Genomic DNA, 22,275 nt, shown 5'->3' with positions numbered 1-22,275 from the left:
ACCCTTAATTGGTTTAAGGTTAGGACACTCGTCGTCTCCACATGCAGAACTCCCTTGGCTACAGAAATCAGAGCTCATTCACCAAGGGGGAGCACAAGACTTTCCCTTGGTAAGCTCTTCTGCAGTGATAGTGTATCATGGGTTGGCATCAACTCCCCTGAGGCAAACAATCAGAAATATTTCAGAACCTCAAATAATTAAGCAAACAAAAAGTAAGCAATGATCCAAATACGCCAACTGTGAAAATACAAGAGACAGGTGGAGACCAGAGCTTTTCAGGTGGGGATCTGTCTATAGAAAAATTAGGAAGACCTGGAATTCAAAAACATGGAACCAGAATCCAGAGAAGAAGGATAAAGTAATAAAAAGTGCATATAATGTGCACAAGATTTATTCCTGTTTGTTTGAAACACAGATTTTAACTTGTAAATTGAATAGTCATGCAACAAACAGCATTCCTACAAAAAAACCCCACCCAGGTGAATTATGTTAGTATTGCTGGCATGTAGCACAGTGAAGAGATGAGCAATGATTCCCACAAGTGCTGGCATATAGAATTCCAAGGCTCAGGGCTGATTTGTTAGGTCTTTTCAATGCTTACTGACAGTAATATACATAAGTTGTATACCATTAGGCTACAAATACCGGGAATTAATTAACTGATCTGAAAATGTTTTTTGGTGGTATCAAACAAGCACAAGTTGGATTCAGGAACTGAACTGCACATGGAAAGCAGAAAGGTGATGCCTAAGAAGAACACAAAATACAAGAAGGCTAAAAGAGGAAAAAGGGAAAAGAAAAGAAAGAGGCAAATCCACTGCCTAGACAGTGTGGTGGTAAATTACCTGTCTCACAGTGCTTCCCATAGTCTCATATTCATAAAGTTTCTTTTGTATTCTCACAAGCTCTTTCAGCATATGTCCTTTCAAAATTAATTTCTTTAAAAAGACTTATGCATGAACTGTTCTTGTTAAACTGTTTAACACTCCAATTAAAACAGTATGAATAAAGAACATTTTGTAACTCAAGGTGACTGAAATCCCAAATGACTGTGTGATCTTAACTTCTAGTTCTTGCCTCTTTTTCTTTTATTTTTAATAGTTCTTCTTTCTTTTCTGTGATCCCTTCTTGTTCTCATCTTAATTTAAAACCCAGTCTGTCAACCTTCTGTATGATATCAATTGTCAGTAGGGTACTACTTGGTACAAATCAGTGTCAGATGAAACCCTTAAAGAAAAAAGTGTTTTGAGGAGAGCTCTACATGCACATAGCCAGGTAAATGAAAAGCATACAGTACTAAAAAGAGGCACCTAGGACTATTTTTGGAGTTTATCTGATTATCGGCTTTAAATCAAGAAATTCTTCCTTTCTGACAATATGTTGCAACAAATCCTATTCAGCACTCACAATCCCTTAATCCAGTGGACTGCATCACTTACAGAATAACTTTAATAGAAAGGACATAAAATTCAATCATGAGATGAATAGATTAGGACTTTTCACAATTGTATGTGTGTATGAAATAAACCCAGTGAGGATGTGTTGGAGCCAAAACTACTCTTTCATTTTTGAAAAGAAAAGCATAATAAATGTTTACCTGAATTAATAGATTATCTACTCAGTCCCTCAGGTCCTTCCAGAGAATCTCATGATAGAAGACACTGTAAAGACTGAAGGGAATTTCATACAGAAGCAGTACATCACCAGAAAGACCTTCCTAGAATATTAACAAGATTAAGCAAAAAACCCACCAATAAAGTAAATCCAGATCCATATATACACTGCTACAATTACAAAAACACTTCCACACTTATTGCAGGAATTAATCACAATTGTCTTTCTCTAATAAATTAATAATTGTAAGGCAGATGTGGCATTTAACTTATTTCCACATTTCAGCATGACAGGCTACTTATACCTGAGAACTGCCACCTCTATTTTCCTCCTCCATATTGTACAAACTATTTCTCCTTTCCTTTTCTGACCAATACTGCCATCCTATGACCAACCCCTTATTCTCCATAAATGCCTTCTTTCACCTGACTTTAGAACTCCCTGTCTCCTTTGTGCCCCCTAATCCCTGATTCCCATGCAGCACCCCCACCTACAGAAAATGCAACCTCTTCTTGTTCATTGGATTCATCCTCTCTCTTCCTCCCCTTTTCACTGCCAGACTCCCACCCCATGATCAATACATCTAAGTTGGGCCATAACTCCTGATCAGCTGTCACCATTCAGAGACCAGTTAAGCAGTTTAACCTTCTAGAAAACCACCCAGATCTGTGCCAGACAGCAGGGCTTAAAAAATACTGGTAATGTCTATGAAGGCTTCACTTTGAATCACTAGACTTGCCAGGCCCCACGCTCTCCCAGGAAACACAATGATTCATCTTCAACCTTTGGAGTAGGTGCGGAGGAAGAAATCTCAGCAATTTCTTGTTCAGCCCCAAAGCTCCATTTGCAAGGCTAATTTTGGAAACAAAATAAGAAGTGGGGAAATGCATGTGATTTTACAAAAACCATATTAATTCTTCGTTTAATAGTTTGCAAAATGGCCTTCTTAGACTCCAAAGCCTGGCTATACACCAAACCATAGTGTAACGAATACCAGAGACTTAAAGCAAAGAAAGTAAAACTGAGAAAGACAAGAGGATCCAAGATCTGTGTAAGAATATTAACAGGTTTTAAAGTTAGCATGTACATGAACACCAAAGAAAATCTAAAACAAGAATAGGAAATTACTTGCTAACCTTTGCCCTGTCTGGGTCTCACCTTTGTTCCTGCTTTTCTGAAAGGTGGAGTCCATGCTATTGGTGACAGATTTTTGTGGGAAGAAAGAGATTATTATCAACAAGAAATGCCATTACCATGCCAGAACAGGTATAGCTGAATATTAATCATGCTAAAAGATACAGCTCCCTGCATCTAGACAATAAAATGGAAAGAAAACATTCAGAATGCATGAGTTCAATACTGATAAGTTGAACTGTTTTGCTGCCAAAAAAGTACGAGCAATGCAAGTGAATCGTATCTGCACGTGACATTTTTCCTGCCAGTGGCTCACCTGAGCCATGGCTCTCCTCCCCTGCAACTATGCACCCTGCACATACAATGGAAACAAGCCAGGTCTTGCATCAGTCCAATAATATGACTGTTAGCAGATACCAGGAGTTCATATAAACAGTAAGTACCTTAAGGTGAACTATTTAATATCAGCTAGTTGGATTTTTTGTCATCTCACTGTTTCCTTTACTGTTCCTCCGTTAACAGAGAAGTCAGTTGTCACTTAAGGGCTCTTAAAGGAACATGAATAAATATTGAAATGTTACTGCTTTCTGCTTTTTCCTAGAATTAACAGCAAAAGGTAGCAGCCACTGACTGCCTAGTAGTTCAGCAAGTAGTTCCCTTTGCTGAAGGGTCAGAAAAGTAACAAGAATTTCTAATCAAAGTCTAGACAAACTGTCTTCTATCCCCAAAGTCCTTCAAAAGCAAACTTACTACTGCACTTAGAATTTTCCTTCTGGGAAGGCAATCAGACAGATAACAAACCACATATGTCAGATATTATGCACATCACTTGGCATCCTCTGAAAGCATTCAGAGAAACTATGGTGATGAGTAAGGTACAAAAGCCTGAATAAACTCTTTCAAAAATTGCGAAGAAAGTAGTAGCAAAAACTTGCTTCAAGGGAGCTTTCTTGTGGTTTAGTTCCAGAAAGGTTTATTCCAGAACAGAAAAAAAATGTGATAGAACCAAATCAGATTTAAATGAAAATAGCATTTTCGAGGAAGGAAAGATGGTTTTTGCTGATTCTCCTGGACTTAGGCACATCACTCTTTAATAAAGAGCAATTTCTGATAGAATTGCCTGTATTAATCCCCAAGCTCCTGAAAGAGATGCTTTACTCTCAGCTCTTTACAGAGCTGTATAGGAATGATGAGACAATGACTGTTTGCAGAAAATGAAGTCCATATACAGAAGGAAACTGTTTGGAACCAAGAAATCTTTCCACAGCATGAATATGTCTATGGGTATAACAGCTTGAGACAGCAACATCAACCTAAACTAACCTAACAAGTGAAAAACCCAGCTTTGGTTGGGTTTCATTAAAAGTATCCCAGAGTTCCCCAGAGAAAGGCTCTGCTTACAAGTGATGACCATGCAGGATATGCAACTACTGGAATTCATGGAATGCAGTTTATTAAACAGTATATGAATTTTCTTAAGATGTTAGCAAGATAAAAACAGAGAGAGAACACCATAATGTCAGCAAAGTTACACTAGTATGAAAGGTTGCACTCCCAATAAAGCATCAAATCTAACAGAAATAAATTACTTTATCGGTGACTCTAAAAAGAGTGCAAGTGAAATTGTTACATTGATCTCAAAAGACCTTAAATTATATCCTAGAGAAGATACAGTAAGTTGTTTTGTCTCTGCAATTAACTGTGAGGGTAAATTTCACGTAAGTTTTGAAGCCAACTTTTCAAATCATAAGTAGATCTAGGAATAACTATCAATACATCTACCTTAACTCAAAAAAAGCCCCAAAACACCAGGACATTCAATAGGAGTTTGATTACAGCTGTTTTGTAGGGATTTGAAGATAAGCTGTAATTAGGAGATAGCAGGGCTTCTAGAAGATACCACTAGATGAGGCTTTGAAATTTTAACCAGGAGGGAATTAACAGATGAAACAAAATTAAAATATTTTAGCAAACAAATAATTAGCCATCGAGGAAGATTCTCCCTGCAGATTGTCTTTTAAAACAGGTCAAACAACCAACAAGAGTAACAAAAAAAAAACACCCAAAAACAAACCACAAACAAAACCCACAAACAAACAAACAAACAGCAACAAATAGAAGCTTGCAACAAGTCCGGAGATGAAATAATTTTCCTCAGCTGAAATGTTTTTCACAAAATGATGTATACACCCAATGGAGTGTACTGGGAACTATCACTGAGCAAATATCATTCAAAGCCTCTCAAACTGCAAAACATTAACGGGACTACTGAGGCAGGGGACATCCCAGCATCTGTAGAGGAAAAACAAGGGTCCCATGAAGGATTCCCAGGCACTGGCCCAGCCAGCTTCTCCCACACAGGAGACAGCAGGGGCAGAACAGAGCGAGGCATTATCCAAAGTAAGAGTGGCAGCTGCTCCTCAGAAACAACTGGATCCTGCTCAAGCAGGTTATCAAAAAAAGGAACTTAGAGACCTTCACCAACTCATGATTGGGCCTGAGGTCAGGAACACAGTGCAAGGTATTATACTTCATCCATTATACCTCACTCCTGCATCGGGGCTTAGCCTTAAGCTAGTATAACAGCAAACTGATCCTGTTCACTTTTACACAAGTAGTAGCCGTATCTGGCCTTGCTGAAAGGACATATGGTTTTCCAAAACTAGGGAACGTAACCTAGCAGAATGGTAAAAACTGCTCCTTGATAATGACTAAGAAGCACTAAGTCCAAGTGGCTCTTATAAACAGCTCTGTGCTATAAAAAGAAATTGGGGTGGTAATGTGAGTCAAATAGAGGCATTTTAAATTTTAAATTTTAATTTCTTTTCTGTTTAGTTATCTCTCCAAGCCTTATAATTGTGTTGAGTTTGCTAAATAAACACTATGAAATAAACACTTCATCTACCATCGAAAAAGCACAGTAAAGGACAGCAATTGATCATAATAATCTTATTGGCAAGGTGAACCCATAATCAGGATCCTGGTCTAAGTAGAATCCAGTGTATTAGAAAGTTCTTCCCAGAAATCCCTGTGAACATAGTACTAAATCTAAGCACTACAGAGAAAATGGTGGTACCCACTAAAGATCTTTGAAGAGCTGAGTGTCCAGATGTGAGAATTCCTGGAGCAAGACCAATCTTGACAGCCTGGAGAAAATCCAGAGCAGGGCCCAAGGGTGGTGCAGCATAGGAAAGAGCACGCAGGGGGAATGGAATTTTTTCCCTTCAAATACCTGCCAGGAGCCACAGAGAAGACAGGCTCTCCTCTGAGGTGCATAGAGGAAAAGGACAGGAGCCAACAAGTTGGAGCAAGGACAGAGTTGTCTGGGAAATGGGAAAAAAAACCTTTCCCAAAGAGGGTGGATAAGCCCTGAGTCAGGCAGTTGCAACTGAGGCTGCAGAAAATCCATCTCTGGAGACCCTCAAGGCTTTGTGGGAAAAGGTCCTGTGCCACTTGATTGAGCTTTTGAGGTAGCCCTGCTTTGAGCAGGGGGCTGAGCAGAGACTTTGAGGGGGTCCCTACCAGTCTGCATTCCTCCTTGTGTCTGCCTTGAGTTGCTTTGTTTGCCCCAAATGGGGGGGCGAGGCTGACAGGGAACCCTGTGAATCTTTTCTCTCTGGATAAGAGGTGTGTGTCTGTGACAGATGCAGGCACAGGCATAAACAAATGGATCCAGATGACACAGGAGGTGTGCAAGCTCTGCCAGCAGTGCAAATATCTGTTATGTCCAAGAATCTGGACACCTCTCTTTATCTCTTGATATTTTCTCAAGGAACTCCCTTCCCTCTTGCAAGGCTCTTCTCCTCCCAAGGCTTCATCTGCCATTTGCATAAGGGACTAATTATAATCAGGGCTGTTCAAGCAGCAAAGATGTGGGTAAGGGAAAACCTGTTTGATCATCAAAATTACTCACTTTGGAGAGGAGGAATTAAGATGATTATACATGCAGATGTGTATGCATACATACAGGGGTTATTTAATTTTGCTTTTTAACATTTACTGTTATCATGGTGTGTTTCCACACATCCTTCTCAGGCTTCTGTGCTTACTATAATTATTTGCAGAGTGGTCCCATGACTAGACACTTTCAGAGGTCCCTCTCAGTGCAATATTTTCCCCGATGCCATCCGACATGAATCCTGTGGACATTTATCAACACAAGAGAAGAAACCTCTTCCATCATAACAGGGCAGAAGCCAGTGACGTAATTGCCAGGGACAAGATTCTAAACCTGTTGATAGCAGAGATAAGGTGTCAGGTAGAATGAAGAAAAGGAAACCTTATCAGAGTACCAATCTTCTAGGACCTTCCAGTAGAAATTTTAGAGCAGTAAAGAGGAATGGACAAGTCTTTAGCTTTTGCTTCTTGCTGATAGCCAAAATAGGATCCAGTAGACAGTTCTTTTTGAATCCCAGAAATCACAAGAACACATGAAATACTAAAACATTTACACTGGCAAGGCCAGGAGATTAAACAGGCCCCAGTTACTTCAACAGTATTTTACAAGACCAATATTTTACAAGAACATACAGAGTTTCTCCCTGTACAGCCTCAATTGACAAGGGCTGACTTTGGAAAATTTCCCTGAATCCTTCTAATCCCACATATAATTCTCATCCCTTTGAGAAAATGAACATGGATACAATTAGTCTGTTCAAGAAGAATTTAGCAGACTATCAGACTCGGTACTATAATAAATAGCTTCTCCCATTTCACTGAGGTCCTATCCTTACATCTCATAAATGCCAAGGTAATAGCTGACAGAAAAATTTTTTCCAGTTTGCAATATCCAAGAAGAAAGCCAGACAATGAAGGGGCAAGTTTCACAACAAAACCCAGGCATGAACTTTATCATTTACATGGATCAAGTTTCTGAAAGCTATACTTTACCATTTCAAACAAGTGACCTGGTCCAATGATTAAGCCAGACTCAATAGCAGATGCGAAAAAAACCCATCAACCATGTCACAAAACCCTATACCAGCAGCTGCTGTCTGCCTTATTTAACAATGGGGATTGCTACCAAAATCCACATGCTTCTCCCTGGTCACATTTCTCTGTAACCACCAAGTTGTAGCCATCTTAAACCCAGTAAAGTCCAGCTATGACAAGGTGTCCTCAACACCACACCATGCCCTAGATTTAGTATAAAACATAAAAGATGTGGTGAGGCTGGCCCAAGAGAGCCTGCTAGAAACCAGCCTGATTAGCAGAAACAATACAACACAGTGGCCTAATTGAGGTTTGAAGAATTGCTGTTATTTCATTCAGCAAAACTGTTTTCAAATGTAATAGTTAAATAACTGGGTTAAGTGCATTGCCTATGTTATGAACCTGACAAGAGGAACCAGCTGGAAACTGAGCTGGAGCTGAAGCTCTTTATCATCACAAGTGAAAAAATTTGGATACCATAGGAGACAAACTGTCACAACAACAGAGGGACTAAGAAGATCGGATAGTAAAAATGTTTGCAGGTGTCTTTTGGCTACAATCCAGAAGATTCAATCTGATTCAGCATGGAAAATAAAGTAACTCCACAAACTTACCTGCAACTCTACGCAGTGGGGACATTAGAAACTAAGGATTATCATTGAAAAAGAGTGGAAAAACAATATTAGCAAGAAAACAAAGTTGGAAAATGTTAAAGCTCTCTCCTACTGAACTGGAATGGGGCAACCCTGAATGCATATACAGACTGGGGAACGAGAGGCTGGAAAGCAGCGCTGCAGAAAGGCACCTGGGGCTCCTGGCCGATGGCAATTGAATGTGAGTCATTCTGCCCCGGCAGCCAGGAGGGCCAACCCTGTCCTGGGGGCATCAGCCAGGGAAGGGAGGGGATTGTCCTGCTCTGCTCTGCACTGGGGCGGCCTCTCCTCCAGTGCTGGGGGCAGTTCTGGGTGCCACAATGTAAAAAAAAGAAAACAACAACATTACTTTGTTAGAAAGTGTCCAGAGGAGGGCAACAAGGATGGCAACGGGCTTATAGGGGAAGGTGTGAGAAGACTTGAGGTCATTTGGCCTGTTCAGCCTGAAGAAGAAAAGACTGAGGGGAGACCTCAGGCACTGATCTCTTCTCCCTGGTGAGCAGTGACAGGACTCGAGGAATTGCCTGAAGTTGTGTCAGGGGAGGTTTATGTTGGATATCAGGGAAAGGTTCTTCACCCAGAGGGTGGTTGGGCACTGGAACAGGCTCCCCAGGGAAGGGGTCACAGCACCAGCCTGACAGAGTTCAGGAAGCTTTTGGACAACACTCAGGCACAGGGTGTGACAAGGGGTGGTCCTGCTCAGGGCCAGGAGTTGGAGTCAATGATCCTGAGGGGTCCATGACACATGCTGAAAAGGGCCAAGGGAAAGTTCAATACATAAATCAGTTTATTTCATGTATGGACAGACTGGTTGAAGTGGTTCCAGGACTCCAGAAATTTTTAAGTTTTTATCATTCTCAACGCCTAAGCAAGTTAAATAGGAAGTCATCTGAGCTTCAACCACTTTTAAGAGGATTAATACACCTTTATCTTCAGAGTCTGTATGTTGCTCTATAGTTAAGACAGTGTCAAAATTTACAGTTAATTCACATTCAGTTTTGAGTTCTGTGATATGAACATAAACACCTCCGATATTAAATCCATAATAAACATGTTTAAGTTTAGGACTCCTGTCAGGTGGAAAACAAGTCTTATCTGAGAACAACATATAGCAGAATTAATGGAGATGCACTTTTGCTATTTTGAACACAGCTGTTGTCTTTAATAAATCCTATAACTTTACAGAGAGTTACATTGATTTATTACTTTTTTTAAAATAGTGCCTGGAAATGAAGACAGATATTTTATTAATTTTTCTTACAGTAAACTGTGTGTGGTCTATATTGCATTTACAATTTCAAGTCAGCATTGCAAAACAGACTACTACATCTCCATATGAATCAGCAATGAAGAAGCTAAAATCTGAGAAACAGTACCAAAAACTGAAGAGAGAGACTCCAACATTTTCAGTGCATGCTGTCAAAGTACACAATAGCTGTCCAGCTGTCTTCTGCATAGGTTGTGTACATAAAGACAATGCAAAAATTATATACAAAGGCCTTCCTTAAGTTCATCAGCTCACTCCATGAGAAGAAAAATCAGTAGAAAACAGCACAAACTAATACTTACAGGAAGAAGTTCAAGTACCCAGAATTCAGAGAAGGAACATAAGCCATGTCTGCAAAAGGACAAAAAGTGATTTGGACTTTGAAACAAGCCTCTATGATACAGTGAAGATTTCTATTTTTGTTTAACCCTTTGCAGAAGTCCCTGCAACTAGAATATTCTCACAGTTGTGCTGAAACACATGAAAACAGAGACTCTTAAAAAAATCACACTGAACAAGAACATGCAATCAGAACTATAGACTTGTGTTTGGAGGTATTTTCCAAGCACTTTACAAACCAGCACACTCTCCCTTCATGTTGCTAGTCTACAAACAGTCTCTTTGCTGTGATGATCAACAGCTAAAGACTTCATAACTCTATCAACCCAAGAGGCCAAGCAGTCCTGATGAGCTGTACACCACCATGCTGCTTGGTGCAACACCTACAGTACACAAACTCTTCTCCATCTGATCTTCCACAAGTTATCTGTCTGAATTTACATTACTGAAACATGGCTGACACAGCAAGTGTGTGTTTTGGTATAATTTAATTTCAGGTTTCACTGTTCAACAAAAACTCTGGCAGAGGGGCATTATGTGGAAAGGTGAAAAGAGAAAAGTCTATTTGTATCAAATGGTTACAAAGTTTATTCCTTAGTTCAGGTATCTCTATGAAACACCAACTCATTGAAGCATGAAATAACAAATACCTCCCCTTTAAAACCCATTTCTTGAATTAACTCCATGACACAAGAGTATGATCTGCTACTCTTGGAGTTACCAGTCTTGCATATCTCACTGTGCCTCAGTCATTAAAATGAGGCAGGTGGATTGTTTGGGTTTTTTTCAGAGTTTATGCCATCTACTTGTTCACCTTAATTTTTTGCTGTAAGCAGAAGTCATAAGAATACTGAACGACTCAGAGCTGCTTGTAAATGAATATTCACCTATTTACCAATTAACTTTGTTACATTTGTCTCAATGTTACAGGACAATAACCTGCTAATACACTGCAGCCTGAGAGCAGGGGGAAAAAAAACCAACAAAGAAAACTCCACAAGTGGCATCTATCATCTACGTATGATTTCTCTCAGTGTAAAGCTAACAGAATCATAAGCTACTACTGACACGGAGCCAGCTGAAAATGTGAACTGCAGCAAGAGACATAATCCAGATAAATGTCCCTTTTTTGTGCTTTAAAGAGTTCCATAGGCTCTTTCTTCTAAATCCTTTCATTAATTACTCTGTCTAGTAGAATCCAGTATTTTTTGCAGAGGCTAAATTTTTCTTGTCATGCATTGAGCCTGCTTTCCCCTTCCCCAACACTTCAGCTTAAAGAGAAAGGGGCTGTTCTGCGAAAGCATAAGGAATCTACATCCAGAAACATGCTCTGGGCAGTAAACAAAATTACTATGGGCTACAAAGTTGTACCTATACTTACAAACAGGGGAATTAGTTCAAACTTCTCAGCACCTAAATACACAATTTTATGTAGCAGTACACTGGTTGCAGCTACTCCTTCTAGAGCTAGATTTGCTGGTATTTTAAGGTCTAGTTATGGTATGACATCTTCTGACACAATAAAATCATCATCACCCGGTTCTTTCATGCATACACATTACAGGAAGGTACAGTAAATGCAGCTAGACATCATTTGTAGAATTATTGAGGATTTTTGGCATGGTAGTTTAGATACAGTTTCTAATACCATTGGGAGGAAATACTCCTCCACCATCAAATCTGTTTTTAAATGGGGACAAGTGCAATACCATGGATACCATGCATGCTCATATGCAGAGCCTTGCTCAGTCATAGAAAAACGAGATGACAACTTTTGCAAGCAGAGGTGGCTAATTGTGATTTGAGCAGGGGACACTACAGCACTGAGTTATAAACAGACTTTGCTGAGGTGAATGTCACTATTGCAGTGGGACAGGACTGACATCATGCCCACTGGAGCAGCAGTTCTTCAGGGAAGGGAACAGAGGATTCTGGAGAACCAATTTGTTAAACATTGCTGAAGGAACACGGCAGAAATGTGGGTGTTCAGTGCTCTGATTTAACAATCATTTGAAATGAGTATGAAGAGAAAGCATTACAAATCAGCAGGCTGCGCCTCAACTGAGGAATTAATTAGTGTGTCATGATTTCTGGAAAGCAGCACTTAGTTCAGTGGACAGAGAACTGCCTCAAAATAAAAGGACATGAGAGGAAGGGAAGAGAGGACCTCTGTAGACTAAGGTCTATCTTGTCGGTCATGGAGGAAAATTTATGTTATTTATATTCCTTTAGAAGTATTTCAAGCAATTATATGCCATTTACTTCTGTGCCAAACAGTGCTTGCTAGAGTCAGGTCCCCTCTACTGCAAACAGCAGTACTCTTTAGCCTGCAAGTTTCAAGGTCACACAGTATTAAACTTGCAAACGCATTGGCACAAAGAAGGTAATGGATGTTGTCACCAATACTGACATATCTTACTGAAATAATCCATCTTTTAATTTTCATATTCATTAGAAAATTCAAATGATTTTTAAATGTGTCGTGACACAAAACAGAGCCTATAAACCTACACGTTTCTCAGTTAGGGAAAAGTTATTCTTATCTGTGAGCTACTTAGAAATCTGATAGCAACTAAAATAAGTACTGTCATTTGACAGAAAAAGGAATCCAAGACATACAAATTAAAAAATCTTCTACCTTAAATAGACAGAAGATATGCTTGAACTGTACAGTGCTCTGGGATCTGCACCGTATGCACACCCCTCTATCTCAGAGGGTCCAGTACACAAAGTTCAGTACGGTGCATCAGAACACCAGCCAGTTCAACACAGTCTTTCTCAAGTAGTCATGGTTTAAACACAGATGTACATAAATTTTTAATGTAAATCTTTTAATATACATTCAATACTTCCTCCTTCTGTACTTTCCATGCCCCTTGTGGTACAAGTAAATCTAACTAAACTCATCTTCATTTTTTTGGCATAGTGAGGTCAGAGACTGTACGAACTCAAATCAATGATTAACAAATGTTCTTGAAGTGAAACAAACCAATTTCAATAATTATAACTCACAGAATTCAGTATTTTTTTCCTGTCCCTTTACAGTGCAGTTGGTAAAGTTTTGCTTCTGTCTTCATTTTAAAATAAACTGTTTCGATTATATTCTTTTCGGGTTTTTGCCTTTATAAAGTGAATTGTAGCTATTTAGAAATCACTGCATCTTGACCCTGGAAAAACACAAACCAATGGATCCATACTTCAGTGTTCCATTGCTCTTCAGAACCAGTAAAAATTACTTCTGTTTTGATTTGAATGTTCAATATATTAAATTAGCTGTTTGTTCAACACAAGTAGAGGCCACTAGACAGGGGGAAACTTTTTTGTTTACACAACTTGTTGGATACCTAAAGCCCATGAAAAGATTTCCTTGCCCAGCTGGTGCAGGATAAAAAATTACTTCTTATAAATATGCACATTTAACCTTAAAGTATTGTCGATGAGAAGTGTATGTAGCAGTAAAAGCAGGAAAAACAGTTTCCCACTATAAACCTGGACAAGATAAAATCCCACTCAGTCCCCAAAAGAGTGAAGTTATCCAGTTTTTACTTACATTGAACTCTCAGGGACTTCTGTATCCCAGAACTCACTGCTGGGCTGTAGTTTGGGGATAGAATTCCTTCAGAAAAACCGAAAGAATGGAGTGAAAAAGGCAGCAAAATTGTAACCAAATAGAAACACTGAACATTACAAGAAGCATCACAAATGCACACAACTGGGTTTATGTTTTTAATAAATTAGGGCTGGCCACTTTGTCTGCTTTGCTCAGCTCCTTTTTTATCCTCTCTCACTGCAGCTTTGGCTCTTTTCCTATCTACTCCCCAAACTAAGGCTAAATGCCAGTGGTATTTGATAGCTGAATTGCAGTTCCCAAGGGCAATCTGGATATAAATTCAGATCCAAAGTTCAACCCAAAATAATGAAAATCTTTCAGAAGTCTCACAAAAATAACTGGTTATTTCAATGTTTTTTCAACACCACTCTTGCCACTTTTTTGTAGATTCATTTACATTTAACACTATTCCACTATTAACACCATCTTTTGTTGAATGAACAACCTAGGTTCCTCACAGAAAAGCAGGAGCCAGTATTTTCCATACAACATGTGGGTAGTAAGTAAAATGACCATTACTCTGAAATTCTAGAGATGGAAAGGTCATAAAGGTAAGGGCACTCATAAACATTATACACAGGAGAAAAAACACGCCATGATTTCTCACTATTTAGTTATAAAGTTGCAACCAAGACTTATATTCTAAAACCTTGAGTCTCCACTGTCCTTAAAAATCTGACTACAAACACTGTTCTTCCAAATCTGATAGACAAAGGATAGTACAAAGGGCTGAGAAAGGGAAACAGAATCATTCCTAAGAAAGCCCCACCCCTCATAAAGCAGGAAAAATGGTAAGGAGTTTTCCTGCAGTAGCTTTGGGCATTTTTGTTATGTGCACGTTTTCTTTGATTCATCTGTTCTAGGAGGATGAGGCACCATACACGCAATGCCAATGTTTTGTTTGCCCAATACTGGGTCAAACAAATGTGCCTGTGTGGAATTTTTATTGAAAATCTCATGTAACTAAAGTGTTTGCATGGCAGCACTAAGATACAAGGTTGAGTGCAGGGACATGCTACAGTTTATTCTGCCTTACTAAACAACCACAACAAATAGATTAAGAAAGGACTGTCATATAAGAATATGTTATCCTCTGTTAATAAAGTAACTGTCCAGAGCTACATTTCAAAATTGTTCATCAAATAGTTTACTAAGTATTATGGCATTACAGACTCAGAAAATTGCCTGGTTTATCCTAACAGACCAGCTTACTATTTAACTATAAAAATATAATAGAAAAAATAGAAGACAACTGGATCAAAACAATTGATTACTCAATACTTGGCAAAGGACTGAAGAATAGTTTTTGTACTTTGCCACTTTGAGCCTGGACTAGACAATTCAACTATTTGGGTTCATATATTACTTGTTCTTCCTAAGGAATTTCCCCCATTTTTAAATTTTTGGCTCCCGTTTCTCAACATTTTCGTCTCTCTCATTACTATTTTTTCTATATTAAAGTATTAAAGCCCATAATAACAGAACAAACCTTGGCAGACTCATTCTTTATCATTGCATTATAGGTCATCATTTGATGGCTGTTTTCTATAAATACCTTTAATTCATGCACACAGCATCTCCCCTGCTTTTAACTCACTCAAATTACTGAACTTTAAAATCAGAACTGTGATCTGGGACAGTCTAACAGAAAAACCATTACTTCTTCTTGAATAAAGGCATTGGATAACATAAAGAGTTAAGATTGCTCTTGATACCTGCTGGAAAGAGAATCCAGTACGAAGTCCATGACTAAGTTCTGCACTGAACTACTAGAAACAGGTAAATTCCAGCCTAAAAATGGTATCACAGTTTTCATTAATGCTTTATCAGAAGAAGAGATTAATTATAAATAGAATGCACTATAAACAAGCCATGGAATTCCTGTCAAATTTCTCTTAAGGAAAAATGTAAGATTTACTAACAAGCATAGTCACAGGAAAACCTAAATGAAACTTCCAAATTGAACTATGCACTGATTTTCATTTTGATGAGGACTGAAAATGCCAGTCTTACCTCTCACTAGGATGTCAGTCACTATTTTGTCAACAACATAGATGTTATGCAGAACCCATGGTACAGTCAATGATATTAAACCAAGCCCCCAGATTTTTTCAATGAGCTACTGGTTTAAGCAGAGAGACTGAGAACTGCAAAATGTAGCAAGAAGCAGATTCCCATTTGTGAATATTCCTGTAAAAGTTTTGACAGCATTCAAAAAACATGGACAAATATCTTGTGCTTTATGTCTGATTCAGGTCATATTATTAGGCTAGTAATTTTGTATGGGAATCCTGAATGGTCTCTTTGTGCATGTCGGGATTGCTTCTTTCATGTTGTACATACAGTGCCTTTGAGGAATGCCTCATTCATCTGAAAACAGTTCCAGAAACAATGCTTTGTCTAATACTCTGCCCCTTGTCAGGCTGCTTTAGAAGTAGAGGAGGAGAGCTGATTCAGATAGGGATAGCTTCCTAGACATTTACTTTTGATTAAAGACAATATTATTCCATTTTATGCGGTAGGCAAAAAATTCTGCTCTATTAACAGTCCATAGCACCCTAATGAAATCTGGCAGAACACAGAAGGAAAACAGATCCCCTACTGAGATCTCTGAAGGAACTGGAGTCAAACAGAGGAAAAACATGGGCAAGATGTTAAGCAGGAGAGCTCAAACACAAACCTGACCACAAAGAAAAATGAAAAGCTTATTCTAAGGGGTAAAAGTTTTCTATTATAAATAATAATATGACACTTTTAGTAGAAGCTTATTAAACATATGTTTTCTGCACCATTTGTGAGTCATATTCCCTTGTCCATTACTATAAACATAGTGTCACCAGTTAGTTTTGCCTAAGTAGCCCCCACTGGCTTGTTTCAACTGGAGCATTCCTTTTTAGGGACTTATTTCTTTTTTAGTTACTTTGCATGCAGTGCGAAACAGTGCACGCTCTGCTAAAACAGAGCTGCACAGGAGGAGGCCAACTGCATAATAATTCTTGAAGAGACTGACAATAGCTGGAATTAAATTATGCTTTCATTTTTCTTATGTGTTTCAATCTGATTTGTCTTAATAGCATGTTTGCAACACGTTAATTATCAGGACTTGACACTGTACAGTTGGTATTTAGTAGGAGAGTGCTTTGACTAGGAAAGTGAAATCAAAATAACTTATATGCACACAAATGCTTGGCAAAAAAATGAGATTTGCAATTAAGCAATCTCTACTGCATTACCTGCCTACAAACTCAGCATTTCTAAAAATGACCATCATCAACCACCATGTCTTGGATATCCTTTCATATGTCTAGGGGGTCCTACAAAATCACTAGAGACAACCTACGCTTCACAAAGGTCTACCCATCACATAAAAAACAAACCAATAGTTAAACACAAAAAAAATCCACAGAGAAACCTCCAAGCTGAGCTGAGACCTGTTTCTCTGTTGTGTGAGAGTCCCATCATTGGTCTGTCAATGGGAGAGAGACCACACACCAAAAGCAGCACCAGCATTTCTCTGAAGTCAGTGAAACTGTACCTCTTGCAGCAGCTCTGAATTTGGCTCACTAAGGTACAAAATGCACCAAGGAGGGGATAGGAGCCAGTCTCAAGTGCTGAAAGCAACATATTCATGCATTCCTCAAGTAATTAGAAATTAGACTAAAATGTTATTTAAAAAAAGAAGTGAGAAAGAACTTGCTAACATCAATTTGTCTTGGAAATATCTTTAAGTAATGTAAAGGGCTTCCCATGATACTTCAATGAATTGTCTCTCTCACCCAGATCCCAGCTATCAACTAGCCCCAGTTTCAAACATATTCCAGAAATTAAATACTTTGCACATCCTCCCTGAATGTGTTCTTTTTGGGGGTGGGTGTGCTGGACAGTTTGGCAGAAAGCATTTGCTGTAATTAGATAAACACTTCAGGAGAAACAGCCGAACAGATTTTCACTGAACCTAGTACCTAGTTAGATTTGTGCTCCTGATAATAACAACCTCTACCAGTTTCAACCCTAAAGATCTGAGATGCAAAAGACAGCATGAATAATTCAGTGAGCATGGGGTCCTGAACCCACCTTTTCTTTCATAAGGAAAGAAGTAATGCGCCTCAGGTATAAAGTTTTACTCTAACAGGGTTTAATCTTTCTTTCTCTTTCAGTGCTTTGTTACTAAGTGCTGTGTAGGTGTGAAAAGGCGTATTACCATGTAATTTTGTTGGGATCAGACTTCCAACTACCTGCTTCACTTCATGTTCATTTACACAGACTGATCAAATTCTGTTTTATTTCCTAACAATAGCAAATTTTGCTATAATTATTTTAAAATGGTAAATTTAAGGAATAGTGCCCTGGTTAATTCACACATGGCACCTATCCTCACACTAATAAAATACCATATTATTTATTAACTTTCTCATAATGAACTTTGTAATAAACAACTGAAAAACTAATTTGTTTTTTGACAATGGCAAACCTTTGAATAGAGAAAATCACAGAGTCGAACACAGAGTGCAGTCCTGTGTGGTAAGTGGTCTCCATAGCAACCAATAGATTTTATGCTAAGTCTGGCCTTTAAAAACATTTCACGTTTACCACCGAGAAAAAGATGGCCTTGATTTAAAAATGATACAACAAGTATCTTGAATGTGCATGCTTTCTCTTCTCTCTTGCAAATAAAATTAGCAGATGTCCCTTTAACACTAAATCCTCTGAGAGCTGCATGTCATCATTGACGTATGTGTGGGCCTCCTTTAAGCTTGGAAATTTTTTTTCCTTGCATATCATTGCAAGACTTGAAGCCCTTTCCCCCCATTTACCCCTCCTTGTTTTTCTCTATCCAGAACAAAAATAGAACATCAAGTTCTTATCTCAGTCAGTGATCATGGTGACAGTGAAAATATTATTGCATGCTTATCTATAGCAGTTTCAATCATACAAGCTTATAATAACTTGCAATAATGGAAGAAGTAGTAACTATAGCTGCAATGCCTACCACAGCCTAATTTACTTTCACTCCACATTCAAGTGACTGAAGCCCCTAAAAGGAAATGTATTTTTAATAAAGATTCCAACTTAAGAATGTGTGTATGTAATTACTGACAATGCTATGCTATGAAGTGTTGTATGATTATAATCATTAGCACTTAATGAGAATTTTGTTTGCAACACTGGAATTTGAGTAACAGGACATGAGGGTAGACGTAGAGAATTATAACTGAATTTATCGTTATCTCATCAATTCTTATAACCTGACAATATAGGGTACACGATTTTAACATTTAATCCAAAGCAGAGCTTGAATGCTCAGGTTATTCCTCTTGGCATGGGTGTGGGATGCCTGTTTTTCGTTGATTAGAAATGCAGCCTTGAGAGCTTTGGATGAGTAGGAGGGGAAGATACAGAGATCATTTGTTGCTATTCCTGTAAAGGTAATTTCAACATGCATTCAGTCATCATCGTGACAGTAATAGCACTTCATACATAGCCTTTCACATCATCCAATGTTTGGTCTCTGTGTTCCATTCCATCACAAATGCAGTAAAAGCATCACTCTCCTACCACACTGATTGCTTTCTCCACAATTTCCTTCGTGCAAAGTACACTTTCTTTTCACTCTAACTTTAGAAAGGTCCTGTGTTGAGCCTCAGTGAAGAAGGCATCAAAGAGTCAAGTTCTGTTTGCCATGAAGTAAGACAATATACCAGAATTTATTACCCTTTTTGTTTCTTTCTGCTATGCACTATTAGACTGAAGTTTTTCCAAAGATGATCATCAATGCAGCAACAAAAATTAGAGCCTCCCCTGTGAAGGAAACAGGCAACAAAACAGAAGCTAAAAGCTTCTGTATGAAGAAGCATGATCCCCAGTACATCTCTAGAGAAGACAGAGGTCTGCCCCTGTACAAGATAAATATGCTATAAATCTAGTGAAGATACAGACAGTGCAGCCACAGCAAGGCCAGAGAATTCCCAGGTACCACGGTAGGGAAAGGTAAACAGTGTCACTCCTTTTATTTCTTGCATCAGGATACACTAAGCACACTGAGGGGCGTAATTAATCACAATAACAATGTGTGACGGCGTGCCAACGAAGTCTCGTTTGTGGTGCATGCCTCGGCTTTAGTGTATCCTCACCACCGCCGCCACCCGCTCCTCCCATGCTCTTCTCTTCCACACAGATGGAGAAACACCGTGCCAGAGTTATGATTAGCATAGGGTTGGAGTTATCAGAAACAACTGAGCAGTTCCTGACAGACCCCTTTTCTTATTTAGAAGAGAAATTGGAAAGACGCGTGCTGCAACTTCATTGTAAAAGGATGAAAGACGCAAGCAGAAGGCTCCAAGGGAGGGTCCTACCTGTCAAACGCTTCCCTTGGCTCCAGATGTGCAGACAGACCTCCACAGAACTAGCAAGAACCACAGTGAGAACCTAAGATCTGCATTCCAGACCAAGCAGTACCACAATTTCCCTGGGAGCTGTGCTCTTACAGCTTGCCTTCATGCCCTGCCTTGAAGAGAAAAAGCGAGTATTAATACTATGGGATGCAGCAGTATTTCCAACAAGCTTAGAGGAATACCACAGCAAAAAGACATCTTATGCAAAATGTAGGATAAAGATGATGGCATTGTATTAGCATGCCTCCTACCCAAAATCTCTTTCCTCCACATACTCCTAGAAGCTAACTCATTCAATTTTCTTTTTTTTTAAAAGGTACTTACTCTCTTATCATCATATGTACTTTTAGCAACTCTGTTTAGATTGTACAGAACATTCATTTCCCCTAGTTCTCTCAGAGAAAAAGTTTCACATGGCCAGCTATAAAACAAAAGATAATTGATGTGTTCTGAATTAAATATCTGCTCTTGTTTTGTACTATTTAGAGAGACATGCATACCTAGAGAAGTGTTCCCCTAACGTAGGAGTTTCTAATATTGACTCATAGCTTTTCTAGTGAATATGCCTGAAGGTCTGTGTTTGGGGAAAATGAAACAGGTAAAGCACCTGAAACTCTCATGAGGCAGATTCAACAGCCTTTTTTTTCTTGTTTCTAGCTGGAGACGCAGCAATGAGATCTTTTCTCAAGCATGGCAGCATACTGATCATATTTGAAAGTGGCAACTTGTCATTAAATACCTGTCAAATATTCCAGCTTCCACAGTTAATTACAATATAATATTCGCTGCCTTGAGAGAAAAAAATGTCAACATAAATTTGAACTGTGGGGTTAGAGGGAGCAAGACAGTAGGCTCAGCCACTAACCATCAAAGTCTACATACTGTATAGGCAGACCAAGGGTCCACTAGCTGCTGTCCAGGATAAAAATAGTCACTCAGAATTATTTTGATAGATATTATAAAGACTTGTAAATGGACACAACTTAAAATTCTATTTTATTGTGCCACTGCCTCCTCCACACTGAGAATATGTGGTTGTTCCAATAAAAACAGTTGATTGTTTTACATAATGAAATATCCTAGACCCTATTAACTTTTACATATAAACTGTTTTAATGTAGATGTGTCAGGAATCTGAAAATAACGTCTAGTGACAGCTCTAGGATTAAGCTCTTCTCACTTAGTTAGAATTGCTAACTTTGATTGTAAATTGCTCTTACAGAGCAAAGCCTATACTGTAAGTCCTCCCATTGCCTCCTACTAACTGACATCAACAAGGCATTGGGGACAAGTGTATGCTAGTAATTCATCTTAATAATCTGTCAGCAAAGCTGTCCTAATAGGATGTGTCTTTCATTTTGATTAAAATGACCCTCTGAAATGTGGTCCTCATAGAAAGTTGACAAGCAGAGGCAAATTTTGAACAGTCTGGCACATCTAATTTTATCTCTGGAAAATGAAAGTGCTGTTAAATACTCTTATATAACTACTCCCTCTGTTCAGCTGTCTTTTCTTAGCTTCCACATGAAGAACCTGTCTACAGCCCTTTGATGATCAATAATAAATAGTTCTCTTTGGTCCATGAGACATTCTTTTATTTTTCTATTTTCTGCCTCCATGGCAAGATTTCTAGTATTGCTTGGGGGTGCCGGTAATTCAATACTGTAGTTAAATGAACTACATGTTTTCTTAAACATATAGCCATGCTATGAAAACACTTCTCATGCCATCTGGAAGGCTTTAATCTTGAGATTTTTTTAATCTAAGAGCTGATGGGGTACATCTTGTTGTCCCAATACTCATACACATTAAACTCTTTAAATATTAGATTTTTATTGTGCTGTCGTGACATAGTATTTCTTTAGGAATCTCGTTTGTCCTGTGTCCTAGGACTAATCATCTTGAATTGGCAACAAAAACAGATCTAACATTTACTGTAAGGATGTAAGACCACAGATTTGATATTAAAGTTGTCAACACAGACTTTCATGAGTTTTCTCATTAGACCATAATACACTTCACTTTATGATTCCTGCTGCACATAAAATACAGTTTCAGTGTTACTATTTTAGATCAAGTTGTGTGTACACTAGAAAACATTGATAGTACCTTTAGAAGCTAGTTTTAGGCATCAGGTAGACCAAAAGTTGCATCAAGAAAAGAGTCCTGACTTGGAAAGGCAGTCAGGGAAAGAAAATGATGCCAGTAGTTTGTCAGTAGGAAGACAATCACTGAGTAAATAGTAACACCAGGTGAAATATCCATTTTAAAAAATCCTCCAATTTTTTGTTTTTCAACTACCTCTCACCAATTGTTAGAAAACACAGGTTCTAA

At 38.6% G+C, this 22,275-nt stretch overlaps 1 long non-coding RNA gene across 1 annotated transcript; it reads right to left on the bottom strand.

The window, feature by feature from the left end:
* Nucleotides 1-9,403: 9,403 nt before the first annotated feature.
* LOC117244304 lies at nt 9,404-20,100 on the bottom strand. Its single transcript, XR_004497122.1, has 4 exons — nt 19,903-20,100; nt 13,490-13,555; nt 9,903-9,951; nt 9,404-9,783 (listed from the first exon to the last, which is right to left on the bottom strand). It is a non-coding gene; the product is annotated as an uncharacterized LOC117244304 (long non-coding RNA).
* Nucleotides 20,101-22,275: the final 2,175 nt, after the last annotated feature.

This window comes from Parus major, chromosome 4 (assembly GCF_001522545.3).
Source record: "Parus major isolate Abel chromosome 4, Parus_major1.1, whole genome shotgun sequence".
Taxonomy (NCBI): domain Eukaryota; kingdom Metazoa; phylum Chordata; class Aves; order Passeriformes; family Paridae; genus Parus; species Parus major.
The sequence above is the reverse complement of the archived record's forward strand: the minus strand, read 5'-3'. Positions and strand labels throughout refer to the sequence as shown.